Genomic DNA, 12371 nt, shown 5'->3' with positions numbered 1-12371 from the left:
GAGCTTTGGTCCTGGTTATCTTGAGCTAGTCTCACCCATCACTGGGCCTGACAGAAGCAATCACTACTAGCACTGAGAGGACTGTTGGTTACGCTCACGGGTGATCTTCCAGGAACCAGGTTTGGTGAGAGATAGGGACAGATCAGGTCGGGGTAGGCTCGCACACAGTAAAGCTAGATATACTTTTTCAGTTCACAATGTACTTCAGTTAAAGCAAAGTTTAGAGTTAATCTAGTAGTACAGGTTATAGAAAGTCCCAACCTCGTAAAATGCCGACCTGGTGAACGGTTGTGACAGGGATGCAAAGGTGTATACTCCCTACATGTGGGTCACTTCCATCCCTTTTGCTTGACAACAAATTACAGAGATATAGCTTGGATTAAATAACTGCAGTTTTATTAAAACCTTGACTCTCATATGGAATTAGGTTTGGCCATGAGTTTATCATCATAATTATCACCATGACCGTTGGCCTGACTCATGATTAGGCACTCCACGGTGGCGAAGGCTTGCGTGGTTTTAGGCTCCACTCGCTACCATTTAATGGCCGGACAGGCCATAACTGGGCTGCAAATACTGTGCACGCACTGCAGACACCCCAAACGTCCTTGCTGTCTCCCTCCGGTTACCCTTGCATTTGTCATCCAAAGATCCTCAGATGAGGGATGACTGTGTTATATTGCCACGCTTGTCCATTGTTTTTTTGTGGGCAGTCTGCCATTCTTTCTACCAGCACCTGGCATCTGCGACACGCACCATCCTGTGCTTGGTCCCAGTGTGGGTGAGTGGGATTTGGCTCCTGGTGGTGGTGTCGAGGGCTGCTGCGGCTGCCCGCTCCTTTTTAACCTTTGAATGTCCCTTCTTGATTAGGCAGCTTGAATGGTGCGCTGGCCCTTCATTTTCCCTGCTTCAGTCATTCTGCTCCTCCCAGCCTTACAGCCCCTTTTTTGTGCTGCACCTCTTTGGTATTAATTCCCGTCTACCTTCTCCCCCCCCCCCAGCAATGAAGGAGGGGGAAGACTTCCTGTGGCCTGTCAGGCCTTCTGGATTCTACATGTTTCTTCCCTCCCACCACGTCCTTCACCATAACCACTACACTTTAGTCACTTCCATCCCTTTTTGCCTGACAATAAATTACAGAGAGGTCCTAATATTATATGACCACAGGTTTATTAAAACCTTTGTCCATTTGGAAGTGAAATTAAGCTTGGGACATGATCTTTCCACAGTTTCTCATCATATTCATTATCATATCCATTTGTCTGATTCGTCCTTTAGACTCTACACAGTAGTGACTCCTTGCAAGATTCTAGGCTTCACTTGCTACCTTGGCTACCGTCTTATGGCTGGCCTAGGCTGAACCTGGGCTATAGATTCCATGCCACCCTGACTGTCCTCGCTGTTTCCCTCTGGTTCCTCTGTGGTTAAGCATCCCAAGGCCCACAGATGAGGGATCAGTTTGTTATTCGGCCATCCTTGCAGCAATTGTCCGTTGTCTTGCTATGGGAAGACTGCCGTTCTATCTGCCACTCCGCTAACATACTCATTCCTTTGCTGAGGCACTCCAAACCTCCAGCCCATTCTTACCATCTCCTATTTGTAACCCACCACACGAGAATCCCTGTGATGCTTAGGATAAACATTTCTATGCCATCACCCCCCCGGGCGCATTCCATCTCTTTAACAGTACTCTGGCATCCTCAGGTTTATGAGGCCGTAGCTTAACACCTTGGAACCCCTACTGTTGCAAAATTTGCTCATCGGTATTTTCAGTTTCTCCTTCAATCTTTCTACTGCTCTATTATTTTCTGCACCCTGCATTCGAACTCTGAATTTATTTTTGTTGTCTTCCCCTGAATCCTAGTTATTGTGATGCCGGTTCCTGTTTATGGCTCAAATGAGACTTTTTCGACTGATGGCTACCAAGGTGGATCACTATTGAGTAATAAGAGGGCTGTTCCATAATGAGCTTTTTGATTTCGGATATGAGCTGGACTCATCTCATTCCTGGGTACCCAATCCATTTAACCTCTGTGTTTCCCAGCCATACTCCCCTGCCCCCATATTTATTTCTCCCACTGGACCACTGTTGGACTCGCAAGAGGTAAGAGTGTCTCATGGCACTTTCTTTTTTGGTTCCTTCACTCCTGTGCTCTGTGGAAACAAAGACCGGGGTTTGTTTACTTCTTCTCTCTAATATATGACCTAGATACCCCAGATTCCCTTCTTCTTATGTTTTCTATCCTTTCGTCGAAGAAGTGGTCCACACCCCAAATCTTTAGGTGTTCTCACAGAAGGCATACGTGAAAGGCCTAAGGTTTCCCTATGCAATCCAAGTTGCTGATTAAGATCACCTGCCCTTGATTTCCTAAGCATCAGCAACATATGCTTTTCTTGTAGCTACACATCGTCTACCATGATGCATGAGTCACCTGCCAAGAATACTGAGGGTGGGACACCTTGCTGACCCTGTAAGCCCTAAAGAAGGTAATAACAAAGGCTGCAGGAAACATGGTTACGTGAGTGGCAAACCATTTCTGTTGCCACCGGTAACGGGCCAAATTTGTCAAGCTCAAGGGGCTGCCCGTCCTCCTTGTCCTTCACCTGAATTCTATCTAAGCACTTCCTTGCTGCCCTAATATAGTGACTCTTCAAGATATTTTTGTTTCCCTCTAATCTTGTGAAATGGGCGATTGCTGCCATGGGCACCTGTGCCCTGGTCCTGCTTTCCTCTTTGTTGCAGGCCATTTAATGAAGACCCCTCTGCGTATGTTCTGCATCCTGCAAGTTACCTACTCCAGTTATTTCTTGAAACCGATTCATGTGGCTCTGATATCTTGCCTCTGTCTTTGGTGCCAAGACATTGCTAATGAGGGAGCTTAGTTCAGGTCTTTCAGCTTAAAAAACTCTTGGGGGACCTGTGTTATCTCCTCATGAATGTAAGGTGTCATCAGTGGTGGATGCTATCAGGGAAAAGAAGTGGAACAATAAAAAAAATAAGAAAAGAAAAAACTTGTCTGCCTCACATCGCCTTGCCGCCTCGGTGTTCTCCAGCTCCCGATGCACAGGCTTCCGAGCTCTCCTTAGCCATTCCAGATGTTGCTCTCATGCTGGTATTATCCAGAAAGAAAGAAGCACCGGGATTGCACGGAGCGGGCTGATTTTACCCTCCAAAGGGGTGTGGGAGCCTGTGCCTGCTATTATCCATTCAACAAACCTGGAGATATGTAAGTGTGCATGTCAGTTTAGCCATCCTAAGACAATGGGCCAAACTGACGTGCACTTGCAATGCCCTGTGCCCACCACTCCTCTTGTTACTGTCAAGGGATGGTCATGCCCTCAAGACTCGGCTTTGGCTTCATCACGTAAAATAAAATGGTAATAAAGCAGTTGTTTCAATTGCTTTGTTAGCATTTTATTTTACATTTATTCATTTCCAGGCTCCAGCAGTAAAGCACTGCTTTTTCCCCATAACGGGATGGGTGTCAACTTCCAGAATTTTGCCTACTGTAATCAATAAAGAGCATTCGCCACTGAGTTAATATCACCTGGGAGATGCCTCGCTTTCAGTTCTCTCTTGCCTAGCAGCTGGCACTTCATTAACCATCTCAAGAGGCCTAGAACACCAATCAGCAGTTTATTGCACCTTTGTTTATGACCTGTACCTCCTCTTTGCTGTGTGACCTTGATACGATTTTCTTGTTACTTAATTTCCAAATGTGTAAACAACTCCAATAGGGCTATGTTCCTTGTGAGCGCCTTCTGTCCTCCGACTTGTTGGCCATCTAACCGCGCACCATGTGCTGCCTATTATGATGCTGAAACCCAGGCTTCCTATTGCATCTGTGTACTGTTCTAGACACATATGGGTCCCTCCATATTGACATTCTGTTCATGCTTCCGAGGAATTCCTTCTACTTGTTCAAGTCAGATCAGACTCCCACACTCAAACTTATGCGGTAGTGATTTGCTCTCCCCCTCCCGTCATCCATGCCAGCCCTTTCGCAAACTCTGTACCTGGTGGGATTATTCAGCCTGCAGAGATCCGTTTTAACAGTAGCAACAGCACCTCCCTTAGAATTACTTTAGCCCTTCTTGCCATACTAGCCACTGTGTCTTTCAGTTCTTCTAGCTTGTCCTTTGGTTTTGGTGGCCTGTGCACTCTATCTTCTGAATCAGTTTCATTCCATCCCCAGAACTGTGATTACTGGCACAGGCCCCACGGTTTTCTCCACAGACAGCTGCACCCCTAGCTCTCTGGTCACTCTCATGAACACTTCCCACCGAGTTCTGCCCGGATAGACCCCTATCTACCTGCAAAGAAGAGGTCGTCGAGGCATTTTAGCTTGTAACCTTCCGATTAATTGCCTAAACATGTTGAAGTATGAACAACAAAGTGGAAAGCCCATCGAGAGACACCCGTCAAGTAAAATTGCTCCTCAGATTGGAAGCCAAACAGTTTACAGCTATCTGGGTGCAACTGTAATAAACGAAAAGCAGATTCAAAATCCGCTTGGCCACCTATGTGCCTTTTCCCAAAGCCTTCTCTAGCTCAATGGCTCCAACTATGCTTGCATATTGGACTAAGCACTGTAAAGAGTCTATGTCATCACTCACTGACCCCGACCCCCACCCCACCTCCGGATGCGAGAGGCGGTATGTTAGTTTAAACTGTCCCTTCTCCTTCTTCAGGACAAAACCCAATAGGGACATTATAAATTCTGGGAAAGACATCACTTCAAAAGGCCTGGTCACTCTGCCTTGTCTCAGCTCTTTCCCTATCTTTTTGTCTGCTTGATCGAGTTATGTCTTCCAGTTTAAGGGTTTTACATGATTTTCAGCTGCACGTCCCTGTGTATGAAACAACGAAACCTAGATTAAACCCTTCCACCAACTTCTTTGCCTCATCTTTCTTGTGGTAATCTTTCATGTGCCCCCCTTAATGCTTGTATTAAAATGTAGGTGTATGCTTTAACTGCACCTTTGATCTACCTCATGTCTTCACGAGATTTCCCCCTGTAGGTAATTGGTTGTCCACCACTCCTGAGCCTGGGGTGTCGGGGAAATCTCTTATGGCTAGTGCTTCTTTAGGGGGAAGTGGTCTTTCATGCCTGCTGTTCCTTTTGGGCATCTGCATTCCCCTGTTGGGCCCTTCCTGCAGTTATTACACTCATGCCAAGGTGCCCTCCTCTTTTCTGAATTTCCAACATTTGAATACTGGTCCTTTCTGGTTCTTTGGTTGTGTGTGTGCCTTGACTCTTGCAGACTGTTTAAATCCATGCTGTGACGGGTCAAGCATTCTACTTCCTGTCACCTGCTGAAATGGCTGTTCAGGTTTCACTACCTCTTCCCTTGCTACCACAATGTTTCTGTATATGTCTCATGATGTCCTAGTGGGCCAACTCCATCACCGACCATTTCTGCATCTTTACTCTGAAGCCCCCATAGTAGATCAGCTAACGAGCCCACACCAAACATCTTTCATGCCTCCTGTATCTTTGTTTTGTAAAGCCAGAGTGCCGTAGGGGAATTCTCTACAAACATACTGGCTAGTATGCTGACTGAGCCCAGACACTTATCGATGATCCTCTCCTTTTGACCCTTTTTATCTCCCTCTTTCTTTTCCTCTTTCTTGTCATGCACCAAATCTTTGCCAGCTTGCTGATTTTCCAACAGCATGAGTGTGTATATTTATTCTTTCTTTCACTGACAGGCTGGCTAAGCTTGCTTGTCCCCCCCCCACCAGTCATCAATGGGGGCTCCTACCTGGTTGCTTGCCCATGCTGTCATAGGGTCACACCCCCACGTATGTCTACCTGCTCCAGATGTACGTGAAAACCTACAGCTGCATCATTATTCACATCCTTCATAGCCCCCAGACGCTATCATGCTTATCATCCTCCTCTTCTTTCTTCACCCGTCTTCCTGGTCCGGCATAGCGCCCAGTCTCAGTGCCACTGTCTTGGCCACAAGCGCTGGGCTGGGTTCCTTCGCTTATTTGCTGTTTTTCATTGGCTTCCTTTTGTCTGCCCACTTGCTTCCTTTTCATGGCCTTCGGGAAATCAACTTCACTGTCCGAGCGGAGCTCTGCTCTTGTAGCAGCTGTTTACCAGCCCTTCTTTTGCTCTGGGCCCTGATGCTGGCTTTTGCGGCTCCAAGGAACTTCTGAGGGCTTCGTATTTGCCTTACCCCTTCTTCTTGCTTGTGGTTTGTCTGAAGCTCCCACTTTCCACCTAACTTGCAGCCACTGACCCCGATACGAGTTTTGCCATTGCTTTGCTCTTGGGTCTTAAGCCCCATTTGCTGTCTGCTGGGCTCATAGCCTTCCTTATCGGCGCAGTCATGCTTGTCATCTGGTCCCACCCTGTTATCGGTGTATTCATCTGCTGCAGTTGCCTCCTGAGCTATCCTTTCACTGGTGTTGGCTGCATGACAAATTGTGCTTCTTCGTTTTTTCCCTTTGCGCCAATTTATGGTCTTTGCTTATGGGATAATTATATGTCCCTTTTTTCTCCTTCAGTCAGAAGGTTGTGTTACTTGGACCCTTCAGCAAGGGGACCTTACTATCTCTCTCAAATCAGAAATCAGCATTCAGTGTATTCTTTGAGTCGTGGAACTCTTTGCCATTGTCAAAACCTTAGAGGTGACACATGGCCATTGAGAGTGTGTCACTGAGACCCTTAATTTTCGGAATGAGAGACTACGCCTTAATCTTTCAGCCACAAGGGACTCTTTTTTGCTATGTCCTACGTATACCTCAAGGTTCTCTCTCTGCAGTGTCCATATCCACAATAGCAGATTGATTTTAGTAGCCTGTGAAAGCCAACTGTAATGCCCTTTCAAACTCGGAAATAATGCCACTGTATCAATATGATTCATACTGCAATGTCTGAGCAACAAACCATCCACCGTCATAATATTTTCTCTATATATGTCTTTTGAGACGCAGAGACGCTGGTACTCGAACCCTTAACCTTCGGAGTGGAAATTTAACCCCTAACCTTATAAGTGACTTTTTGAATGTTTCTATGCTTTAATACACTACTCGCAATACGGTGTCGGACGCCTTTGCCCTTTTTGGCCCTACCTCCACTTCTGGGATCTCGTGCTCCACTGTCTAGTGTTTGCTCTAGTTGTGTTACTCCCTCACTCTTCCCTCTGCAGCAGCACTGGAGGCAAACAGGCCAGCTGCCACAATACTCCTTACATGCTGGAGGGTGAGCTAATGCTTGCTGCTCAAGTGTAGTGTGTGGCACTTGCCCACTTACTTCCTGGTGCCTTCCTTCAGTCCAAGCTTGTTTTGCCCTTCTGGGCTCTACATCTGCTGTGGGGAGGTCACTTCACTTGTTTACCACGGTAAGCGGTCCATCCAGATGGTCCTTGACCTCCTGTTGCTTCGAATCTTCCAGGCTAGTGATAGCCCACTAGGATGTCATATCGCTACGCTCCAAATTGTGCCTCCTGTTGATGCAATGTGCTGCGTATTGCTGTTGCTGGTCTGCCTTGCCTCACAGGAACTAAGTGCTTTTCTCCTTCTCTCTTCTTGGGCCTGTTCGGCTGGCAGCAATGCAGCTATTTGGTGGTTTATATGTCCACTGCAGCTGGCCGCTTCCCTCTAACGCCTCTCTGTCCCTTATTGATTGAGCAGCTTGAATAGTACGCTGGCCCTTGATAGGCCCTACTTCACACCCATTCTTCTCCTGCCTGCCTAACGAGCTCTTTTTCGCTGGCTTGACACCCTTATTGTTTGTTCTTGCTCCCTTTTCTCCCCACCCCCCAAGGAAGGAGAGCCCCCCCCCGTTAATTATCCCTGTGAGACCTACAACAGGATACCACTTAGGCCTCTCAATGTCCCTCTGCTCCCACTGCAGCCTTCTCCATTACAGTCCCTCAGAGTCACTGGTCCTAGCACTCTGATGCCACACGATGGCGGCTATTTTTTCAGTCATTCACATCTTGCTTCTGTTCCAGAAATGCTGCCATTTAAAAACTCTGCTATCATTTCATTTCCCCTCAACAGTGTGTGCAGAGAACAGACTATACACACCTATGTGGAATAACATCTTTCTAACCCTTTAAGAGGACTAAGTACAAGACGTCAGAAGTAATATCATTGGCAGAGGCTAGACTTTAGGTAGGATTGTCGCTGGGACAAAAGTGTCTTGATGCTGCAAAAAGTGTCTGTATCCCCTAAAGAGGAGCCAGATGGGACACAGAAGCATCAAGCTAAAATTACCACCTGGCTCAAGTTAGCTACAAGATGTTGAAGGGCATGCTCCAGCTACAAATGATGTGTATGTATCATAGGGTTCTTCATAGCATTCACAGGTCTAGGTAGCGATGTACGTGGTTAGTGTTTGTGATAACTGGAATTAGTAGATAGCCAGCAATCTTGAGTGGATACCTACAGATAGTAATTACATTGAGTTATTACTAAAGCTTTTACAGAAGCATATCCAAATTGATTATCAGAAGTAGATGACAAACAGTCAAGGAAAGGCTCGAATCAGGATGGCATTTCTTCAGACTTTGTCATAAGACTCAAGATCAAGGTTACCATTGAATATAGGGAGAGGATAGGTCATATCTGAGTTACTTCCTGACCCTTGTTGCTGCCACCACCTATATAGAGCTCTCCTCAGCATCTCCTTTAATGATGGAGGAGCCGATGTCTCAGAGATCACCATGGAAACAACATCCTGCTCTCACCTGATTGCCAGGGCTGTTATTATTAATCCGAAGGTAAATTGTTTACGCTTGATCTCGGAAGTGTTCCTCTCAGTGGGGGGAGTGCAAGACCTACTCCTCTGAAGGGCTTAAGCTGTAATTCCCGGAGATGAAAAGGAAGCTAGCCTTTTATTCCTTCCTCTCCCACACAGCCGCGATTTTCTGCTTCGTTAGGCAACTTTTGCAGAGATTCTACACCTGTTACCTGAGCTGCTTTTGTTGGCACACTGACGGCGACATGGCCTGAAATAGATATCTTCATAAACCGGCAGAAGGTGGGGGGAACAAATGTATTTATAGATAAAGAGACCTGATACCGCAGCCGACCTTGCTGTAAGGCAGAAGGGCTTTGACCAGCTTTGGTCGCCCTCTCCTGGGTGTGCTCGTGTACGTCAGTATCCCATTGACAAGAGACCTAAGAGCCTATCCGTAGCACTTCTACAGGAGAGTTGAAGCATGTCAGAGGTGCCTGATACCTCCAGGGCACAAATATTGTATAAAATATATAACTCTGTGCCAGGGGCAATGCAAATGAGTTGTGCTATAATGCTGAAGAGGGGAGGAAGGTGCTGGAGTCCTTGAAGGACGTATTTAAATGTGGTGTATGTATGGCATATTTTCACAAAGTCTCATCACTAGTTGAAGGGCAGCAACACTAAACACATTCAAAAAGGCGTGGGGCGGACAAGCAGGAGCATTGTCCTTATTGCTAGGGGAGTGCGGGAAAAGCCTTGGTATCAAGACTCAAGCGATAGGTTGGAGAATGGGAAGTCCACATTAACCTTCAGATCTACAGTTGTGGTCCTTCTGGTCCTTTACACATGAAAGAGGTGAAGGCTCTGCTTCAGAATTGGTCAATGTAATGCACTTGAAAAATAGGATGAGCAGGATCCCAGCTCCCTTGGAGATTATGGGCTCTATTTAGAGCTTGGTGGACAGAATACTCCATCACAAGCATGGCGGATATCTCTTCCACCATATTACAAGTACATTACACCCTAGGATACCTGTAATACATTCAATGGGATGATCATCATGCTTGGATGGATGGAAATCGCTCATCATAAAAACAGCAAACAAAAGATGACATTGTAAAGCATCCCTCTAAAATGTATACCATATGGTCAATGAGTGCTCCCTTCTGGCTTTCCATGATTGGCATATTTGATTTACTGGTAAGTCCCTTGTGCAGTGCACTAGAGGTTCCCAGGGCCTGTAAATCAAATGCTACTAGTGGGCCTGCAGCACTGGTTGTGCCACCCACATTAGTAGCCCTTTAAACATGGCTCAGACCTGTCACTGGAGTGTCTGTGTGTGCAGATTTTAACTGCCAATTCTACTTGGCAAGTGTACCCGCTTGCCAGGCCTAAACCTTCCCTTTTCTTACATGTAAGACACCCCTAAGGTAGGCCCTAGGTAGCCCCATGGGCAGGGTGCAGTGTATGTTTATGGTAGGACATATACTAATGTGTTTTACATGTTGTGACAGTGAAATACTGCCAAATTCAGTTTTCACTGTTGCAAGGTCTATCTATCTTATAGGTTAACATGGGGGCTACCTTTAAAAATGATTAAAGCGTAGAATCCCTTTGGGAGCAGATAGACATGTGGAGTTTGGGGTCTCTGATCTCACAATTTAAAAATACATCTTTTAGTAAAGTTGGTTTTAAGATTGTGTGTTTGAAAATGGCACTTTTAGAAAGTGGACATTTTCTTGCTTAAACCATTCTGTGACTCTGCCTGTTTTTGGATTCCCTGTCTGTTGGGCTGTTTGCACCTCTCTCTAGACAGTAACACAAAGGGAGCTGTGGTGTAGACTGCATATCCTGATGAGCCATCTGTGCTAGGAGGGAGGGGAGGAGTGGTCACTTACACCTGAAAGGGCTGTGCCTGCCCTCACACAATGCAGTCTCAAAACCCCTGGTGTGTGTCTGGGGCCTGGCCTGGGCAAGGCAGGATTTCACAAACAAGAGAGACTTTCCTTTGAAGTAAGCCTACTTCAGAGGCCAAAACGGGTATAAGAAGAGCCTCAAAAACTACAGACTTCAGATCACTTCTGGACATCAGGAGGAACCTCTGCCTGGAGAAGAGCTGGAGAGAAGAGCTGCCCTGCCTGAGACTTTGTGGAGCTACCCTGCAGTTTCTGCCTGTGCAAGAGCACAAAGACTGGACTTTGTGTGCCTTCCTGCTTGTGAGGAAATCTCCAAGGGCTTGTCTTGAGCTTGCCACCTATTGTTGAAGTCGCAGGGCCATCAAAGACTTCTCCTGTCAGCACCTGGACTCTCTGCTGAGACTCCTGCCCTGCCAAGTGGTGCCCTATCCAGTTCCTGGGGCCTTAGAAAGTGAAGCTGGCAGACCAAGACTGAAAATCCAGACACAGACCGCCGTGCGGGGAAAAAAAATTTGACGCACCTTCCGAGACATGGCTGAAAAACTAAGCGCCGCCAGCTTTGCGGCAGAAATCAATGCTCCACCTGCATCACGGCTGGAAAACCGATGCATTGAGCTGGAAGAACAACACGCAACACCCGCTGATGGAAGCTGTTAATGTCGCAACCCACATTGCACGGTTTTGGTGATACCGCACGGCAGGATTTTCGACGCAAACTGCGCTGGCCGTGGAAAAAAGACGCAACACCTGCCCGGACCCGAGTGCTGCCCGGATTGACGCATCGCTCCCCTGCGGGGAGGAAAAACAACACACGCTGACCCGACCGGAGAAGGAGAAATAAAGCACGGTCTCGCTTGCGGGTGAGAAATTGACGAACTGCTTACCTCTTTCTATGCACACTCGCCCATGCGAGTTATTTTGACACTACCCAGGTACTTTTCAATGCTAACAGTGTTTTACTTGTTTTCTCAAGGATTTAAGACTCTTTTTGCTTTTTTAAATTAATAACTTCACTTGTGTAAGTTGGATTTTTGTTGTTTTGGTCTTGTGTCATTTTGTAGTGTTTTCATTAAGTTACTGTGTGTGTTGGTACAAATACTTTACACCTAGCACTCTGTAGTTAAGCCTGCCTGCTCGTGCCAAGCTACCAAGTGGGGGAGCGGGGTTAGCTGAGGGTGATTCTCCTTTACCCTGACTAGAGTGAGGGTCCTTGCTTTGACAGGGCTGCCTCCTGTCCAAGCAAAGACCCTCACTCTATTCAGGGTCTGAATGCCAACCAAAGACCCCATTTCTAACACCTCCAACTGCATTGTCACTTTCTTCATTAACTTTTGTTCATACTGCCACTAACTTGATCGGTCTGTTCTGGGCAGCTGTCAGACAGACTTTGTTCCTACAGTAGTAGTTCTTAACCTCTGGTCAGGTCGCCTCTGGGTGCCTGCAAAGCTTATTCAGAGGGTCTGCGACTGCTTAGAAGATTAAATAATATTAACGGATTAATAAAGTGTACATAACTAAAGGAGCCAAATTGAACATTGTACATTTCATAATGCTCTGTAAATCTCCAGGAATTTGAAATTGGAGGCCAAAAATTAAATTGTATCCTCAGATTGATTTATGGGAGCAGTACACATTCATCAAACAGAATATAGTATGGGCAATGGGTGGCCTCAATTGAATTTAGATCTTCCCATTAAAATTAAACTTTAGTTTTTTTTATATTTGGGAATTATATTCCATATTTTTGTATTTG

At 46.3% G+C, this 12371-nt stretch overlaps 1 protein-coding gene across 13 annotated transcripts in view; it reads left to right on the top strand.

Annotated features, from left to right (window-relative positions):
- The window catches only part of NRXN2 (neurexin 2), a 1698261-nt gene that overhangs the window by 1564116 nt on the left and 121774 nt on the right, over positions 1-12371 (top strand). The window lies entirely within an intron of this gene.

The sequence above is a fragment of the Pleurodeles waltl genome, chromosome 9 (assembly GCF_031143425.1).
Source record: "Pleurodeles waltl isolate 20211129_DDA chromosome 9, aPleWal1.hap1.20221129, whole genome shotgun sequence".
NCBI lineage: Eukaryota > Metazoa > Chordata > Amphibia > Caudata > Salamandridae > Pleurodeles > Pleurodeles waltl.
The sequence above is the reverse complement of the archived record's forward strand: the minus strand, read 5'-3'. Positions and strand labels throughout refer to the sequence as shown.